Genomic DNA, 19,142 nt, shown 5'->3' with positions numbered 1-19,142 from the left:
TTTTGAGGCACTGCCATACTTTTTCCAGCATGTAAGTGGCTGCACCATTTTATATTCTCAGCTGCAATGTATGAGAATGTATGATTTTTCCTTGCCTGTGCTTACTATTGTCTATATGTCTGATTATAGCCATCCTGGTGGATGTGAAATGGTAGTCCATTGTAATTTTGATTTACATTTTCCCAATGATTGTGTTGAACGTTGTTTGATGTGCTTATTGGCCATTTGCATTATTTATTTATTTAATTTATTTTTTTGAGACAGGGACTTGTTCTGTTGCCCAAGCTGGAGTACAGTGGCTCAGTCACAGCCCACTGTAGCCTCGAATTCCTGAACTCAAGCCATCATCCTACCTCAGCCTCCCAAGTAGCAGGAACTACTGGCACCAGCCACCATGCCCAGCTAATTTTGTTTTCTTTTAGTAAAGATGAGGTCTCGCTATGTTGCTCAGGCTGGTCTCAAACTCCTGGTCTCAAGGGTTCATCCCTCCTCAGCGTCCCAAAGTACTGAGATTACAGGTGTGAGCCACTATGCCCTGCCCCATTTGTATATTTTCTTTGTAGAAATGCCTGTTCAAATCTTTTTAAATCGGATTATCTTTTTTTTTGCCTTGCCTTTGTCAGGCTAGCATTGTTTTTCTATTGTTAAGCTATCATTGTTCTTTATATATTTCAGACACTAGGCCACTGTCTAGTAGATAATGTACAAATATTTTCTCCCATTCTGTGAGTTGTCTCTTCTTGATGCTTATAAATTACAGGATTTGATTTTCCAAGTTCAAGCTAGTTTATATTTGTCAAATTTACTCATGCTATAATGTGTGGTTTGGTTTATCATATTTTGTGTGGGATTTTTACTTAGGTGCTAATGTGTTTTTCTCTCTTATTTTAAGGGTATCCATTTATCATATCACATAACAAGAGATCCAGATATGGATGGACTTAGAGGCCCTTTCTCTGAAGTTCTCTGGGCTCTTCCACTTTCCAGGAACACACTTTTTTTTTTCCTTTTCTTTTTTTTCTTTCAGCTTCAGACTGTTTGTTGTCAAATAGAAGTACTATCACTCAAGTCTACCCACGAACCACCCGGACACAGCATGGCTGGCAAGCAGATCTCAAGGCTGAGCCAGTACAGCTGTCATGAGGCATTGATGATCAGGGTAACACCACTCAGTAGAGAGGCAGTAAAGGGTGGTGTCACCCATGCAGGCTTGCTGAGGTCACCAGCATCTTCAGCTTCTGTGAAGGGGCTGGAGGGCAGGCATGCTGCACCTCTGCAGGCTGCCTTGAGTTTGCCCAGGGTGGCAGTGGTGGGAAGTGCCAGCCAGCACAGAATGAGGGGAACCCAGGTAGCAATTAAGTGGGGATAAATAGCCATTACCAAGGAGGCCTGACAACTGCAGGAGACCGCAGTCTATTCACAAGCAACTGCTTATTTTCCCATTGATCCTTGGCGGGATAGGGCCTTGCCTTCTGCAGCGCCCCAAATAACAGGCTCGCAAAGCCCAGTGCTAAGAGGTGGCATCTGAGAAGAATCCGCTCAGGTCTTCCTGTCTGTTTCATCTTAAGGCCTGCCAGGAGAAGAGATAATTATGGGTCTGAGATTTTGTTCCATCATAGACAATGGAGGGATCAACACATGCCTCTCTGAAATCAGATTAAAAAATTTTTAAAAGGTTTCAGCTCAGGAAGATACCAGCATTTCCCACAGGTTTCAGTTGGATGAAAAAGGAGAGATTGAGAAAAAAGAAAGGAAGGAAGGGAGGGAGGGAGGAAGGAAAGGAAACTTGATGATTCTAAAAATAGAAATCATCAACACGGAGGGTGCTAAAGAGACTTTGCTTTCCTATTGTCCCATCCCCTCCCCCCAGAATATCTTTCCTTTGGCTTGTCACCCAACCCGAAAGGCACCCATTCAGGACTTATTCCATCTGGAGCCAAGGATCCCTAGTGAAGCCCAAGCTCTCCGGCGAGGTTTCCCTGGATGTTAGACCCTCTGCTGGACCTGCCTTTATCCTTCAAGGTCGCTATAAGGCATGGTTTGGGTCTCTTTAGGGAGGTGGTACAGTCTAGAGTTAAATGCATAGGGTTCAGAATTAATTTTCTACATTTGACTAGAGTCCTGTATTCACTAGTGTTGACCTTGCACAGACTACATGACCTTGAGCTTCAACTCCCCATGCCCTTATCTGAAAAATAAGGAGAGCAGTGCCTTTCCTCTAAGGCTAGTCCCTGGGATCTGATGACATAATACATGGAAAGGCACTTAGTTCATAGCAGAGACCTGTAAATGTTAGCTGGAATTTTCCTCCACCCCAATGAGGGGAGTAACCAGTCCAAGGATGAGGACTGAGCGTACAGAAGGGGTTGCAAACTCACATGGCTTCAGGGGTCCAGTGATGATGGAGACTAGTTAAGCAGGCAGGATGTCACTTTTTCTTTCTTTCTTTTTTTTTTTTTGAGATGGACTCTCGCTCTGTCACCCAGGCTGGAGTGCAGTGGTGTGATTTCAGCTCACTGCAACCTCTGCCTCCTGGGTTCAAGCAATTCTCCTGCCTCAGCCTCCCGAGTAGCTGGGACTACAGGCATGCACCACCACACCCGGCTAATTTTTGTATTTTTAGTAGAGACAGGGTTTCGCCATGTTGGCCAGGGTGGTCTCGAACTCTTGACCTCGTCATCCGCCTGCCTCTGCCTCCCAAAGTGCTGGGATTACAGGAGTGAGCCACCAGACCCAGTCAGGGTGTCACTTTTTCAACAACAACAACACTTTTTACAGAAGTGTCATGTAATTTGTTTCCATTGTAAATGACTCCCTATGAAATTAGAGGCATTTACCACTCCCCTCAAATCTAAGTCATAAATGTTTATATTTCTTTGGTTTGGTTTTGTTTCTACAATAAGAATGTATACTTTTACAATAATTTTTAAAAAACCAATGAAGATTTAGGCTTGCTTCCACAGCACATATACTGCAAATTAGAACAATACAGAGAAAATTAGCATGGCCTCTGCACCAGGATGACATGCAAATTCCTGGAGTGTTCCATTAAAATAAATAAATAAATAAAGATTTGGGGTAATGAGAGAGAGACAGAAGGGGAAATTGAGATGAATAAAACCTAGCCTAAGCCAGAAAGGAAAAGTCCTTTCTTTTTCTTTTCTTTCCCTCCATCCCTCCCTCCCTCTCTCTCTCTCTCTTTCTTTTGAGACAGGGTCTCGCTCTGTCACCCAGGCTTGAGTGCAGTGGCATGATCTCAGCTCAATGCAGCCTTGACCTCCTGGGCTTAGAAGATACTCTCACCTCGGCCTCCTGAGTAGCTGGGACTACAGACTCAAGCCACAATGTCCAGGTAATTTTTGTATTTTTTTGTAGAGACGTAGTTTTGCCATGTTGCCCAGACTGGTCTCAAACTCCTGGGCTCAGGGGATCCATCTGCCTCAGCCTCCCAAAGTCCTGGAATTACAGGCATGAGCCACCATGCCCGGTCAGAAAAGTCCTTTCATATTAAATGATTTTTTTCAGCTTTATTGAGGCATAATTGAAAAATAAATATTGTATATATTTTAGGTGTACGATGTGATGTTTTTATGTATGTATACATTGTGAAATGATCACCATAATCAAGCTAATTAGCATATCCATCACTGCTCATATTTACTTTTTTTTGCTTTTGACAGGTTTTTTTTTTTTTTTTTTTTTGAGATGGAGTCATGCTCTGTCGCCCAGGCTGGAGTGCAGTGGTGCCATCTCAGCTCACTGCAAGCTCCACCTTCCTGGGTTCACGCCATTCTCCTGTCTCAGCCTCCTGAGTAGCTGAGACTACAGGTGCCCACCACCACGCCCGGCTAATTTTTTGTATTTTTAGTAGAGACAGGGTTTCACCATGTTAGCCAGGATGGTCTCCATCTCCTGACCTCGTGATCCACCCGCCTCAGCCTCCCAAAGTGCTGGGATTACAGGCATAAGCCACCGCGCCCGGTCTGTTTTTGACAGTTTTAAGAGTGAAAGGAGTTGGCGGGGTACTGTGGCTCATGTCTGTAATTCCAGCACTTTGAGAGGCCGAGGCAGATGGATCACTTGAGCTTAGAAGTCAAGACCAGCCTGTCAACATATTGAGTATCCCTCTCTACAAAAAAACAAAAGCAAAAACAAAATTAGCTGGGCATTGTGGTATGTGTTTGTGGTCCCAGCTACTTGTGAAGCTGAGGTGGGAAGATCCCTTGAGCCCTGGAGGTCGAGGCTGCAGCTACTGCCTTCCAGCCTGAGCAACAGAGTGAGACCCTGTCTCAAAAAAGAAAAGAGTGGAAGGAGTTCGCCGGGTGTGGTGGTTCACACCTGTAATCCCAGCACTTTGGGAGGCCGAGGTGGGCAGATCACGAGGTCAGGAGATCGAGACCATCCTGGCCAACATGGTGAAACCCTGTCTCTACTAAAAGTACAAAAAAATTAGTCAGGCGTGGTGGCGGGTGCCTGTAGTTCCAGCTACTCTGGAGGCTGAGGCAGGAGAATCACTTGAACCCGGGAGGCGGAGGTTCCACCAGCCTGGGTGACAGAGCAAGACTCTGTCTCTTAATTTAAAAAAAAAAAAAAAGAGTGGAAGGAGTCAAGGGATCTGAGTGTGGCCACAATGGCTATCCCCAGGTCTGAGTGGGCTGTGAGGAGCTTCAGCAGGGATGGCTCACACAGAAGCTGTGGCTCTGGACCTGACAAAGTTCCAATCCGTAGAACGAGGACTCAGAGACACCGTGAGGTGGTGCCAGGTTAGATGTGGAATCACAAAAACCAGGTCCCAGTACTAGCCTCTGAACTTGACTAGCTCTGGGTTCTTGAGAAATTCTCTGAACTTTTTTGCATCTCACTTTCTTTGTCCCCAGGATGAGGATACAAACAGATACCTCGTGGGGTGGTTGGGAATATTAAAGGGATTATATGTGTGAAAATCATTTGTAGGTTGTTAAACTCTGTGTAAGTGTACATTACAAAAGAGCTGAATTTGTATCTGAATGTCTAGTCCTTACTTCCTCACTTGCCAATCTGAGCATCAGTTATCTCCTATATAAAAGGGATCTAGAAACCTTCCTCCTCTACCTTAGCAGGTTGTTTGGGGGTGATGTCCAGTCTACTCAGTGTACTTGGAAGTGCATTGGTTGTGGAACAGGTAAAATGTAACAAGAATAAATGACTTTTATTTGTATTATTTCCATCAGAATTGCTGCACTATCTCGCACAATGCCTTGCCCCAACAGCTATTTGGTGAATTTAAATGATTCTGATTAATTTCATCCTATCACTCTCTGGTAAGCAACTATAGTGGTTTCTTATTGGCTGCAGGATACAACACAAGCTCCTCTTTCAATCTTCACACCTCTTTCTAATCTGGTCCCACCCATGTAAAAATTAATAAATAAAACTTGAAGGCCAGGTGCAGTGGCTCACGCCTGTAATCCCAGCACTTTGGGAGGCCGAGGCAGGTGGCTCATCTGAGGTCAGGAGTTCGAGACCAGCCTGACCAACATGGTGACACCCTGTCTCTACTAAAAAATACAAAAATCAGCTAGGTGTGGTGGCACATGCCTGTAATCCCGGCTACTTGGGAGGCTGAGGCAGGACAATTGCTTGAACCCAGGAGGCAGAGGTTGCAGGGAGCCGATATCACGCCATTGCACTCCAGCCTGGGCAACAGAGCAAGACTCCGTCTCAAAACAAACAAACAAACAAAAAACAACCAACCAACCAAACAAAAAAAACCTTGATTGAGGTTTAGTTATGTACAGGACAGGGACCCGTTTTGGTAGTCAGTTGGCTATGTTTTGGTACATATAAAGCCATTTACCCACCACCTGGTCAAGATGTACAACACTTTCTTCACCTCACAGAGCTCCCTCCTGCCCCTTTGTGGTGACTGCTCACCCAGCTCATGGCAGATCTTATTTCTGTCACCACAGATCAGTTTTGCTTGCTATAGAACTTTATATAAATGAAATACACAGTGTAGTCTTTTTGTCTGGCTTCTTTCACTCAGCATGATAATTGTGAGATTCATCTGTGTTATTGCATGTATCAATAATTCATTGTTTTTTTTTCTTGCTGAGTAATATTCTACTGTGTACATGTACGTCAGATTCTTTAGCCCCCCACTGATGGACATTTGATTGATTTCCAGTTTTCGGCTATTAATGAATAAATCTACCGTTTTAGTCTGTTTTTGCTGCTGTAATATTAGAATGCTAGACTTGGTAACTTATAAAGAACAGAAGTTTATTTCTCAGGGTTCTGGAGGCTGGAAAGTCCATGATCAAGGCATCGGCATCTGGTGAGAGCTGCTCTCTGCTTCCAAGATGGAGCCTTGAACACTGCATCTTTCAGAGGAGAGGAACACTGTGTCCTCACATGGTGGAAAGTGGAAAGAAGAAAACGGGTCCAATTTCCTCCATCAAGCCCATTTATAACAGCATTAATCTACTCATGAAAGCAGAGCTCTCCTGATCTAATCACCTCCCCAAAGGCTCTACCTCTCAACACTGTTGCATTGGGGATTAAGTTTCCAAAACATGGCCAGGCATGGTGGCTTATGCCTGTAACCCCAGCACTTTGGGGGGCCTAGGCGGGAGGATGGCTTAAGCCCAGGAGCTCAAGACCAGCCCAGGCAATATAGTGAGAACCTATCTTTACAAAAATTAAACAACTAGCCAGGCATAGTGGTGTGCACTTGTGGTCTCAGCTACTCAGGAGCCTGAGGCAGGAAGATTACTTGAGCCCCAGAGGTGAAGGCTACACTGAGCCATGATCACACCACTGCACTCCAGCCTGGGCAACAAAGCGAGACCCTGTCTTTAAAAAATAATAATAAAATAAAATAAGTTTCCAATACATGAATTTTGGAGGGCCACATTCAGAACATGGCAGCTACTATCATATAAACATTTATATGGAAGTGCTTTTGTGGACATCTGCTGCTACCTAGAAGTGGAATTTGCTGGATCATAATACAGGTGTTTTGGTCTTTTTTTTTTTTTTTTTTTTTTTGAGACGGAATCTCTCTCTGTTGCCCAGGCTGGAGTGCAGTAGTGCAATCTCAGCCTACTGCAACCTCTACCTCCCAGGTTCGAGCAATTCTCTTTGAGCAATTTTCTGCCTCAGCCTCCTGAGTAGCTGGGATTACAGGCGCCTGCTACCATTCCCGGCTAATTTTTGTATTTTTAGTAGAGACAGGGTTTCACCATTTTGGCCAGGCTGGTCTTGAACTCTTGACCTCGTGATCCACCCACCTTGGTCTCCCAAAGTCCTGGGATTCCAGGTGTGAGCCACAGCACCCAGCCGTGTCATTTTTATATGAAACTTACAATCGGTGTTCAAAGGTGGTTGTACCATTTTACCCTCCCATGATCTGTGTATGAAGTTCTCATTGTTCCACATCCTTGTCAACTCTTGTAATTATCAGTCTTTTAACACTTAGCCATTATTGTGGTTTTCATATGCATTTCCTTGATGACTCATGATGTTAAACATAACTTCACGTGTTTATGGGCCATTTGCATATCTTTTTTAGTGGTTTCTGGTCAAAATTTTGACCATTTAAAAATTGGGTTGGGGGCTGGGCACGGTGGCACACGCCTGTAATCCCAGCACTTTGGGAGGGATTATTGAGACATTCTCTGAACCTTTTTGAATCTCACTTTCTTTGTCTCCAGGATGAGAATACAAGCAGATACCTCACGGAATGGTTGGGAATATTAAAGGGATTATATGCGTGGAAATCACACATATAATTTCCGCACAAGCTCAAGTGATCCTCTGGCCTCCACTGCTACTTGGGAGGCTGAGGTGGGAGGATCCCTTGAGCCCTGGAGGTCGAGGCTACATACAGCTACTGCACTGCAGCCTGAGCTGATCACTTGCAAGGTGAGCAGATCACTTGAGCTCAGGAGTTCCAAAACAGCCTGGGCAACATAGCAAGACCTCATTTCAAAAAAAAAAAAGGTTGGTTTTCTTATTATTAATTTGTAAGAATTATTATTATGAATTAATTTACTTATTTATTTTTGCGACAGAGTTTTGCTCTTGTCACCCAGGCTGGAGTGTAATGGCGCGGTCTTTGCTCACTGCAACCTCTGCCTCCCAGGTTTAAGCAACTCACCTGCCTCAGCCTCCCAAGTACCTGGGATTACAGATGCCCACCACCACACCCGGCTAATTTTTGTATTTTTAGTAGAGACAGAGTTTCACCATGTTGGTCAGGCTGGTCTCAAAATCCTGACCTCAGGTGATCTTCCCGCCTCAGCCTCCCAAAGTGCTGGAATTACAGACGTGGGCCACGCGCCCAGCCTGAACTATTTCTTATTGGGATTAAAGACATTTGCCACATATGCACGTTGTGAATATTTTCTCCCAGTCTGTGGCTTGCCCTTTTAGTATCTCTGGAGAATAGAAGTATCTATAAAGTCAAACTTATTTATTTCTTCTTTAACATTTTTTGTGCCCGTTCAAGAAATCTTTGATAACTTCAAGATTGCTTTTTGTTGTGTTTTGTTTCTGGAAGCTTTCCGGTTTTGGTTTTTATGTTTTGTCTGTGATTAATTTCAAATTAATTTTACATGTGGAGTGAGATTGGGTTGGGATTAAATTTTTTTCCTTAAAAGATACACAGTTGCAGCACTGCTTTTTAGAAATAACTTCCTTGGGGCCGGGCGCGGTGGCTCACGCTTGTAATCCCAGCACTTTGGGAGGCCGAGGCGGGCGGATCACAAGGTCAGGAGATCGAGACCACAGTGAAACCCCGTCTCTACTAAAAATACAAAAAAAAATGAGCTGGGTGTGGTGGCGGGCGCCTGTAGTCCCAGCTACTCGGAGAGGCTGAGGCAGGAGAATGGCATGAACCCGGGAGGCGGAGCTTGTAGTGAGCCGAGATCGCGCCACTGCACTCCAGCCTGGGTGACAGAGCGAGACTCCGTCTCAAAAAAAAAAAAAAAAAAAAAAAAAGAAATAACTTCCTTGGCCAGGCCCAGTGGCTCATGCCTGTAATCCCAGCACTTTAGGAGGCTGAGGCGGGTGGATCTTCTGAGGTCAGGAGTTCGAAACCAGCCTGGCCAACATGGTGAAACTCCATCTCTACTAATCATACAAAAATTAGCCGGGTGTGGTAGCAGGCGCCTGTAATCCCAGCTACTTGGGAGGTTGAGGCAGGAGAATCACTTGAACCTGGGAGGCAGAGGCTGCAGTGAGCCAAGATCATGCCACTGCACTCACTCAAGCCTGGGTGGCAAAGCGAGACTTTGTCTCAAAAAATAATAATAACAATTCAACATATTTAACAGATATGAAGCTATTTGGATTTTAAAGTTTCTCCTTGGGTTAGTTTTGATACGTTACTTTTTTCTTTTACTTTTTATAATTTGTATTCTTTTAATTCTAATCTTATGACAGATAAGATAAATTATGTTTTTAAAGGAACCCATCCATTTTATCTAGGTTTTTGAACATATTGGCATGAAGTTGTTTATAAGATTCTCTTATTATTTGTTTATATATGTAAGATCTATAGTAAATAAAAAGAACACTCCTGTGCTGAATAGGAGTTGGCAGAAAATCTCTAAGAATCTTTCTAATGGGAGACTTCAGGATTGATAACCTGTCATGCCTTCTCTGCAGTCTTCTGCTTCTAGATTTTCTTAGTTCTTCAGCTATCCATCAAAAATAGGAATTGTGTTCTCACCAGTAACATCCTTTCCTCTTTACTTCATATTCCTTTCTCTCTCTCCCTTTTAGAGGAGTTGCTCTAATCTTTTGCTCTATTGCAAATGAACCTAAAATGGCAATTTAAATTTGCAATGGTAATTTGAATGCAGTGGTTTCCTTAGCAACAAAAACTTATTTGTGGTTCAGACTTTGGAATTTAAAAAAATCTCAGAGGTCTAATTAGTACTTTTCCTGAGCAAGCCATTTACAACCAATATTTTAAAAACCCAACATAATTTTAAAATAGTGAATTAAGATTATTTTATCACAGCAGGTTCATGGGGCATTGGATTCCCCAACCCTCTTCCCACAAACTTCCTGGAACTAAAGCTTAACAAAAATTCATAAGGACACAGTGCCAGCTTCTACTATCCAGCAAGTGCAGCATGGATGAGACACTGACCACAAAAAAAGACAGCCATTCTTGCCAAATCCCTGACCATTTTAATCCAGTAACAGGCATAGCTTAGTATTAGAAATATTTCATTCCTGGGTGGCACAGGCATATGGGGTCAAATCCTCCTCCCAAACTACCTGCTATCTCATACCTCCAACACATACACACAGACACACACATACACACAGACACACACACACACACATACACACACACAGCAGTGTTCTGCACTGTTTCTTCTCCAAATTATCAAATTATCCAGTGGTCAAAAGGTATTTGGTCCCATCCAGTCTCTCTCAGTTTGTGGTACGACTAATTTGTTAATGGGGCTCCAGAAGGAAAGTGCCTAATGTTTCTTCTAATTGGACATGACTGCTTCAAAATGACTGCGGCTGCCAGCCAGTTCTCACTGTCCCCGAGGCTGGATAATAAGCTTCTGCCATCGGGCCCTGGGTCCTGACCAGGACCATCTGCGGTAATGAACTTGGAAGGCTCATTGTAGATTGCAAAAAAGGAAAAGAGAGAGAAAAGCACAGTCCAGCTCTTGTCAGGAGGCTCAATTATGGCTTCTGTCAGCTTAACAAAAGAAATTCAGAAAAGCTAGGATTGGAAGGGGTGGGAGGGAGCAGGCAAAGAAGGACGGGTGATGGGGGAGACCCATGATGGCAGAACCAGACTGAAATTCCTCCAGGACCAAGGTTTCTGGAAGGAGAAGCTCAGAGGTCACCACAATAGGGATTCAGTTCCCAGAGTCCAAACGTGAGGCTCTGCAGCCATGGGCACCAGGGGTCAGGGTTCACTGCGTGTCACTGATTTGAGGGTACAAGCTTCTCCCTACTCGCTGCAAATCCCCATCACCCACACTGCAGAGGGATGGGGCCTACATGCACATTATAGGCTGATTACTATTATCATCATTGTTGATTGTTTTCTAAGACAGGATCTTGGAGCATTAAGATATTTTTTTAAAGTCCTTTTATTGTGAAACGATACATATACAGAAAAGTGCCCAACACGTAAATCTATGGCTTAAGGTATTATTTAAAAGGAAACACTTGTAATCAGCACTCAGACAAAGAAATAAAACTTTGTCAGAAGCTTCATCCTGCCCCTTCCTGATTGTAACACCTTCCATCACTCCAAAAAAGAAGTCACTCCCCTGAGTTTTATGCTGATAAGTTCATTGTTGTATTTATAGTTTTATCACCTAAGAAGACAGCCCTGAACATTTTAGTTTAGATTTGAGTGTTTTAAGCTTTATCTAACTGGGAACTAAGAAAGTATATATTGGTCTGGCTTCTTTTGTTCAACATTGTGAGATTCATCTAGGTTGTTGCATATGGTCATAGTTGGTTAATCATGATAGTGGGTTTATAGTTGGAGTATTATGTCATATAAATATAGCACAACTTATGTGGTTAATTGCTGAATGGTGTTTGGGCTATCAAATATTTTTTGTCCAAGAACAATGCTTTTAGGGATATTCTTGTCCATTGGTACACATATCTTCAGAGAATACAGCTAGAAGAGAAACTGCTGAGTGATAAGCATCCCAGAGATATTTGACAAGACTAATTCTTGAGTCACTGTAAACAGCTAGAGAAGAGACTTCTCATCAGAAATTTATCTGTTAGACCAGGTGAGGTGTTTGTAATCCCAGCACTTTGCGGGGCTGAGGTGGAAGGATTGCTTGAGCCCAAGAGTTTGAGACCAGCCTGGGCAACATAGCGAGATTTTGTTTCTACTAAAATAAAATAAAATTAGCTAGGCATGGTGGTGAGCGTCTATAGTCCAAATTATCTGGGAGGCTGAGGTGGGGAGATCACTTGAGCCCAGGAGGTTGAGGCTGCAGTCAGCCACCGTGATTGTGCCACTGTACTCCAGCCTAGGTGACAGTGAGCAGTGAGACTCTGTCTCAAAATAAAGAATTTTTTCTTCTGCCTTGTGTGATTACCAGCCTCCAAGATGGCCTTGAATGATCCCCAGATTCTGATATTCATGTTGTTCTGTAGTTCCCCTCCACACTGTATAAAAGGTGGGTATGGTCAACTGAATAGGGTAGAAGTGATGGTCTGTGACTTCCAAGGCTAAGTCATAAAAGACATTGTGACTTCTACCTTGCTATCTTGGATCACTCCTTCTGGGGGAAGCTTGCTGCCATGTCATGAGGATACTCAAGCGGTCCTATGGAGAGGCCCAGTTGGCAAGGAGCTGAGGCCTGTAGTCAGTGTAGATGAAGCATCTGATTCTCCAGCCCCAGTCAAGCCTTCAGATGACTGCAGCCCTGGCTGTATCTTGACTTCAGCCTCATGAGAAACTCTAAGCCAGAATTACCCAGCTAAGCAACCCTTGGATTCCTGACTCTTACAAACTGTGTGAGATAATACATGTTTGTTGTTTTAAGCTACTAAGTTTTGGGTTAATTTGTTATGCAGCAATAGACACCTTGGTTTATTTAGACTGGCAGTGGTCGGAAAACAAAGCATTCCCAAATATCAGCTGTTCAGAAACAACCTATCGTGTATATTTATCTTCTCCTCCTACTTGGCTTAGAAATTAAAATAATAGTCACCATCAGGTTGAGTTTTCATTCTTTTTCTCTTTTCCTTTTTGTCTTCCCTTCTTTCTTTCCATCCTTTCTCAAGTGCTCCTCTTCGACCTAAAATTCGAGTGATAAGAATTCCTCTCCCCTCCCCTCATATTTCCTCCTTTCCTTTTCCTTCCTTTCCCTTCACATTTCCTCTCCACCTTCTTCTCCTCTCCTCTGCTCTTGCCTGCCCCATCCCATTCCCTTCTCTCTTCTCCCATCTGCTCCCCTTTGTTCTTCTCCTTTCTTTTTTATTCTCCTGATTCATTTATTCTTCCACTTCTATTTTCTCATCTCCCAGCCCCTGCCACTCTCCCCATTTCCCTTTTTTGCCCCAGGGAAGAAAAACAAGCTTTGCCTTGGCTGGGAACCCCGGCAAGAAGAAATGAACCATTTTTAACTGTAGGATCTGGATGATGTCCTTGCTAAACCTCATGTTGAATTGTAATCCCCAAAATTGGAGGTGGGGCCTGGTGGGAGGTGACTGGACCATGGGGACGATTTGTCATGAATGGTTTAGTGCCATCCCTTTGGTGCTGTCCTAGAGATAGTGAGTTCTCTTGAGACCTGGTTGTTTAAAAGTGTGCAGAGCTTCCCCCTCCACCACTTGCTCCTGCTGTTACCGTGTGAGACACTCACTCCCCACTTCACCTTCAGCCAGTAAGTACTTATTAGGTTGGTAAAAAAGTAATACTTTTACTTGTCATTAAAAGTAATGGCAAAAACAGCAATTACTTTTGCACCAACATAATACTGCGAGAAGTAAGCTTCCTAAGGCCCTCACCAGAAATGAATGCTGGCACCAGGCTTCTTGTACTGCCTGCAGACCATGAGCCAATTAAACTTCTTTTCATTACAAATTACCTAGCCTCAGGTATTTCCTTGTAACAGTGCAAGAATGGCCTAACACACTAACCGTGATGACATCCATGCACATGGTGGCCCTGCCTGTGCCATCTACCCAACAGCTTTATGTCAAAAGATGTGATCCTGTTCTGGAAGATAAGTGTTTTTTTTTGTTTTGTTTTGTTTTTTTTTGAGACAAAGTCTTGCTCTGTCACCCAGGCTGGAGTGCAGTGGCACGATCCCCAGCTCACTGCAACCTTTGCCTCCCGGGCTCAAGCAATTCTCCTGCCTCAGCCTCCTTCAGCCTCCCGAGTAGCTGGGATTACAGGTGCCCACCACCACGCCCAGCTAATTTTTTGTATTTTTAGTAGAGATGAGGCCTCACCATGTTGACCAGGCTGGTCTCAAACTCCTGGCCTCAAGTGATCCATCCGCCTCAGCCTCCAAAGGTGCTGGGTTTACAGGCATAAGCCACCGTGCCTAGCCATGGACAATAAGCATCTAACTGACAATTCCAGCACGAAGGCAATGGGTCACATCTTACTTGCTCAGCTCAAGGCAGGTGCCAGGGAGGTTGCTTTAAACTTTTGGTATCTCTTTGGAAGGTTATATTTCCCTAGCATGACACCAATTCGCAGATAGCTCCTTGCCTTCAAATTTACCTCAAATTTATATTAGTACATAAACACACAGTTACTGTAAAGTGCTCACACAAAATAGAAATAAGTAGAGGAAAAGAAAAATGTTCTTTCTCCTGTTCTTCCACTCCTGCTTGGTGTGAGGCTTTCTGGAACTTTTTCTATATCCACACAGGCTGGTGGCTTTGTGGTATTTACATGAATGGGACTACACATTCTATATGTGCTGTGATTTTCTTCTTTTACATGCAATATTCAGTACCGTGGACCTCTACCCATGCCAGGACTTACTGATCTACTTCACTCTTTTTGATGGCTGCATATGTACACCATTTTACCATTCCTTTCTTGAAGGGTATTTAAATTCTTAACAATTTTTTTCTCTTAAAAAATGACCAGGCTGGGCGTGGTGGCTCATGCCTATAATCTCAGCACTTTGGTAGGTAGAGGTAGGAGGACTGCTTGAGCCTAGGAATTCAAGACAAGCCTGGGCACCATAGTGAAACCCCTTATCTATTAAAAAAAGAAAAAAAAAAGGCCGGTATGGTGGCTTTCACCTGTAATCCCAGCACTTTGGGAGGCCAAGGCAGGAGAATCGCTTGAGCCCAGGAGTCCAAGATCAGCCTGAGCAACACGGTGACACCCCTCATCTCTACAAAAAAATTTAAAAATTAGCTCAGCGTGGTGGCACATGCCTGTAGTCCCAGCTACACAGGAGGCTGAGGTGGGAGGATTGCTTGAGCCTGGGGAAATCAAGGCTGCAACGAGTCATGATTGTGTCACTGCACTTCAGCCTGTGCAACAGAGCAAGACCCTGTCTCAAACAAACAAACAAAAAAATGCTGAGCTGGGTGTGGTGACTGATGTCTGTGATCCCAGTGCTTTGGGAAGCCAAGGCAGGAGGATTTCTTGAGTCCAGGTGTTCAAGATCAGCCTGGGCAACATACTTAGACATACTTAGACCCATCTCTATAAAAAATAAAAATGAATAAAAAATTAGTGAGAAGTGGTGGCATGCCTATAGTTCCAACTCCCAGGGAGGCTAAGGTGGAAGGATCTCTTGAGTTCAAGAGTTCAAGAGTTCAAGGCTGCAGTGAGCTATGACTGCACCACTGCACTCCAGCCTGGGTGACACGCCAGACTCTGTGTAAAAAATAAAAATAAAAAATGTTGCAATAATCATCCTTTTAATGTTATGGGCTACTATATGAATATTTCTTCATATGGGCTCATAGGTAGATACCTTACATCTTGACAGTTACTGTCAAATTGCAACAAACCCAAAGAGAAAGAGGCAGCCAATCACTGAAGGAGTCTGGAAAACACTTTAGGCTAAAGGACCTTGAAGGTGAAGGTAGAGGAGAGGGACACAAGAGAGCTAGACCTGTACCAGAGGCTGAAGGACAGTGGGGTGACTGAGTTTAGTGAGAAAGGAGAAGAGGAAAGTGACCTTAAGTGAGTTTAGTAAGATAAGGTTGGCCCAGTCAAGGAGGGAAATTGGGAGATTGCATTCTGTTGTCCGCAGTATTTGGCACCATTGAGAGGTATTAAACAAGAGTGGCCCTGAAGGGCTGTGATACCTAGTGCCTTCAGGCACTCACCTGGAGGTCAAAGTCAGCCTTCAGCCTTAGGTCACTCATAGACAAAAGTACAGGAGGCTACATGGACTGTTCTGGATATAACCTGAATGATTCAAGGTCCAATACAGTCAGATCTCTGTTTCCGTGGGTTCTGCATTGGTGGATTCAACCAACTGCAGATTGGAAATATTTGGATCAACACTAACACTGGAGAAAGAAAAAAGAAAAACAAAATTGGAGAAAAAAATTGCGTCTGTCCGTGTGTGGTGGCTCACGCATGTAACCGCAGCACTTTGGGGGACGGAGTCGAGAGGACCGCTTGAGCTCACGAGAGTTGAAGACCAGCCTGGGTAACATGACAAAACCCATCTCTACAAAAAAATACAAAAATTAGCTGGGCGTGGTAGTGTGCACCTGTAGTCCCAGCTACCAGCTACTCAGGAGGCTGAGGTGGGAGGATGGCTTGAGCCTGGGATGTGGAGGTTGCAGTGAGCTGAGATTGCACCACTGCACTCCAGCCTGGGCGATAGAGCCAGATCTGTCTCAAAAAAAGAAAAAAAGTCTGTACTGAACATGCACAGACTTTTTTCCTGTCATTATTCCCTAAACAATACAGTACAACAATGGTTTACATAGCATTTACATTGCATTAGGTAATATAAATAATCTAAAGATGATTTAGAGTATACAGGAGGATGTGTGTAGGTTATATGCAAAATACTATGCCATTTTATATAAGGGACTTGAGCATCCACAGATTTTGGTATTTGAGGGAGTTCCTGGAGCCAGTCCCTCTTGGATACCAAGGGACAAATATACTTTTCAATTAAGTGGCTTAGATGATGGCAGTAAAAGTTCATTTTAGTCATGGAGGTATAAATCCTTTCATGTTTACAGGCAGCTCAGAGCTCCAACCAGGCTGAGAGGGTCTTGGGCTTTAGGATGATTGGAAGGGAGTTTGGGGAAGGGTAGGAGAGATGGAGGCAGGGACGGGTCCACTGTTGAACCAGAAAGGAAAGAGGGCCTAAGGTTGATGGGGTGGATCAAGTGGCTCATTGTGGTAGGAAATCTTGAAAAAGAAGAATTTTAAAAATCAGTAAATATTTCAAGGTAGATGTTAGGGGAGAGGAGTTCCTGAGATTCTATCCTTTCCTGAAGATAGGCCATCTAGAGGAATGGCTTCCAACATTTTTGGTTCATGTACCCTGTGATAGAATTTTTTAAAATTATATACTATTTCATATAATAGACATTACAATTTTTTAGTTTGTTTAGTTTGAAAAATGTGATTTTGAATACATAAACACATATGCATACATGCATAATTTTAAAATATGATTGTTTCCCCAATTTGTATTTATCCAATGTAATCTAAATTCCACAATGACTTTTGTATTTATCAGCCACTGACAAATACATAAACACTTTTGTAAAATTGGAAATTTTATATTTCTTTTTTTCTCCCAGAATCTTATCCTAATATAATTTTGCTTGAAAGTCTTTTATTGAGCAGACCTATGGCTTATGCCTGTCATCCCAGGACTTTGGGTGGCCAAGATGGGAGGATCCCTTGAGCCCAGGAGTTCCAGACCAGCCTGAGCAACATGGTGAGATCCTGTCTCTATGAAAAAGTTTAAAAATTAGCTTGATGTGGTGCACGCACCTGTAGTCCCAACTACTCTGAGGGCTGAGGTGGGAGGGTCACTTGAGCCCTGGAGGTTGAGGCTGTAGTGAGCTATGACCATGCCACTGTACTCCAGCCTGTGTGACAGAGCGAGACTCTGTGTCAAAAAAAAAAAAAAAAAAAGAAGTTTATTATAAAATGAAGGCTTGAGGTCATCATGGCTTCGACCAGACAGGTGGCAATTTTGGATACTACCTCTTTGTTGGAGGGGATAGAACTCAGGGAGACAACCGTACCAATTATACAATGCTGAAACATGATGGAGTGGGATTCTCAGTAGCCCTTGAGTGGGTTGTGAGGATGAAAGCAAATCAACATATGAAAAGCAAAAAAAAAAAAAAAAAATCAAAGAAATAGAAACCATTCAATGAAGAAAATAATGTGTTACCAAGTTATTAGTGTTATTCCCTCTCTCAGTTCCTGAGAAATATATCAAAAAGGCTTTTACAAAGTTAACAAATAATTTTTAATTATATCTGTTACTCTTTCTCTTAGAGACACCTTGTTGATGAAACCAGGTTAAAAGCTATTTTCAAATGGGTAATGGTGCATTTTATAATTTTTCCTGACATCTGTGAACAAAGTTCCAAATATACATGCCACGTTTTATTTTATTTTAATTAATTAATTACCTTAAAAAGAAAATAGAGATGACATATTGCTATGTTGTCCAGGCCAGTCTTGAACTCCTGGCTTCAAGTGATCCTCCACCTAGGCTTCCCAAAGTGCTGGTATTAAAAGTGTGAGCTACTGTGCCCAGCCCACATTTTATTTTTAAAGATAATTTTGGAATATCTTCAATGAGCATGATATACAAACATATATAACAGACACCTGAGAATTGAAGTTTGGTAAACTCATTTTATAATGGAACATGATTATGTTTAATAATAAAATATTTACAGATAAACGGATACAATGTCTAGGTTTTATTTCAAAATAATGAGAGTAAAGAAGTAGGTGACAGTATAGATGAAAGAGACTGTCCATTACTTGAAATTTGTTGAAGCTGGATGTTGTATACATGAGATTTCATCACACCATTCCTTCCAACTGAGCATATTTATAATTTTCCAAAATAAAAAGTTAGAGGTCAGGCGTGGTGGCTCACACATGTAATCCCAACACTTTCGGAGGCAAAGGCGGGAGGATCACTTGAGCTCAGGAGTTTGAGACTAGCCTGGGCAATATAGCGAGCCCTCATCTATACTAAAAATTAAAAAAAAAAAAAAAATCAGCCAGCTGTGACAGTCTGTGCCTGTGGTCCTAGCTACTCCAGAGACTGAGGCAAGAGGATCATATCGGCCTGGGAGTTCAAGGCTGCAGTGGGCTATGATCATGCCAGCCTGGGTTACAAAGTGAGACCCTGTCTCTAAATAAATACATAAATATTAAAAACACAGAAATAAAAAGTTAGAAAAAAGATACAAAAAAAACCAAGTTATGCTTAAAAATCATGGTTAAAGTCCGGGTGCAGTGGCTCACGCCTGTAATCACAGCGCTTTGGGAGACCAAGGCAGCTGTATCACTTGAGGTCAGGAGTTCAAGACTAACATGGTAAAATCCTGTCTCTGCTAAAAATACAAAAATTAGCCAGGGGTGGTGGCATGTGCCTGTAGTCCCAGCTGCTCAGAAGGCTGAGGCGGGAGCTTGAACCTTGGGAGGCAGAGGT

The 19,142-nt window shown here is 43.1% G+C and overlaps 1 non-coding gene across 1 annotated transcript; it reads left to right on the top strand.

The window, feature by feature from the left end:
- Positions 1 to 2,951: 2,951 nt before the first annotated feature.
- LOC129463274 (U6 spliceosomal RNA) lies at positions 2,952 to 3,055 on the top strand. The gene has a single exon (XR_008651079.1). It is a non-coding gene; the product is annotated as a U6 spliceosomal RNA (small nuclear RNA).
- Positions 3,056 to 19,142: the final 16,087 nt, after the last annotated feature.

Source organism: Symphalangus syndactylus, chromosome 14 (genome assembly GCF_028878055.3).
Source record: "Symphalangus syndactylus isolate Jambi chromosome 14, NHGRI_mSymSyn1-v2.1_pri, whole genome shotgun sequence".
Classification (NCBI taxonomy): domain Eukaryota; kingdom Metazoa; phylum Chordata; class Mammalia; order Primates; family Hylobatidae; genus Symphalangus; species Symphalangus syndactylus.
This window is presented reverse-complemented; position numbering and strand designations above follow the sequence as displayed.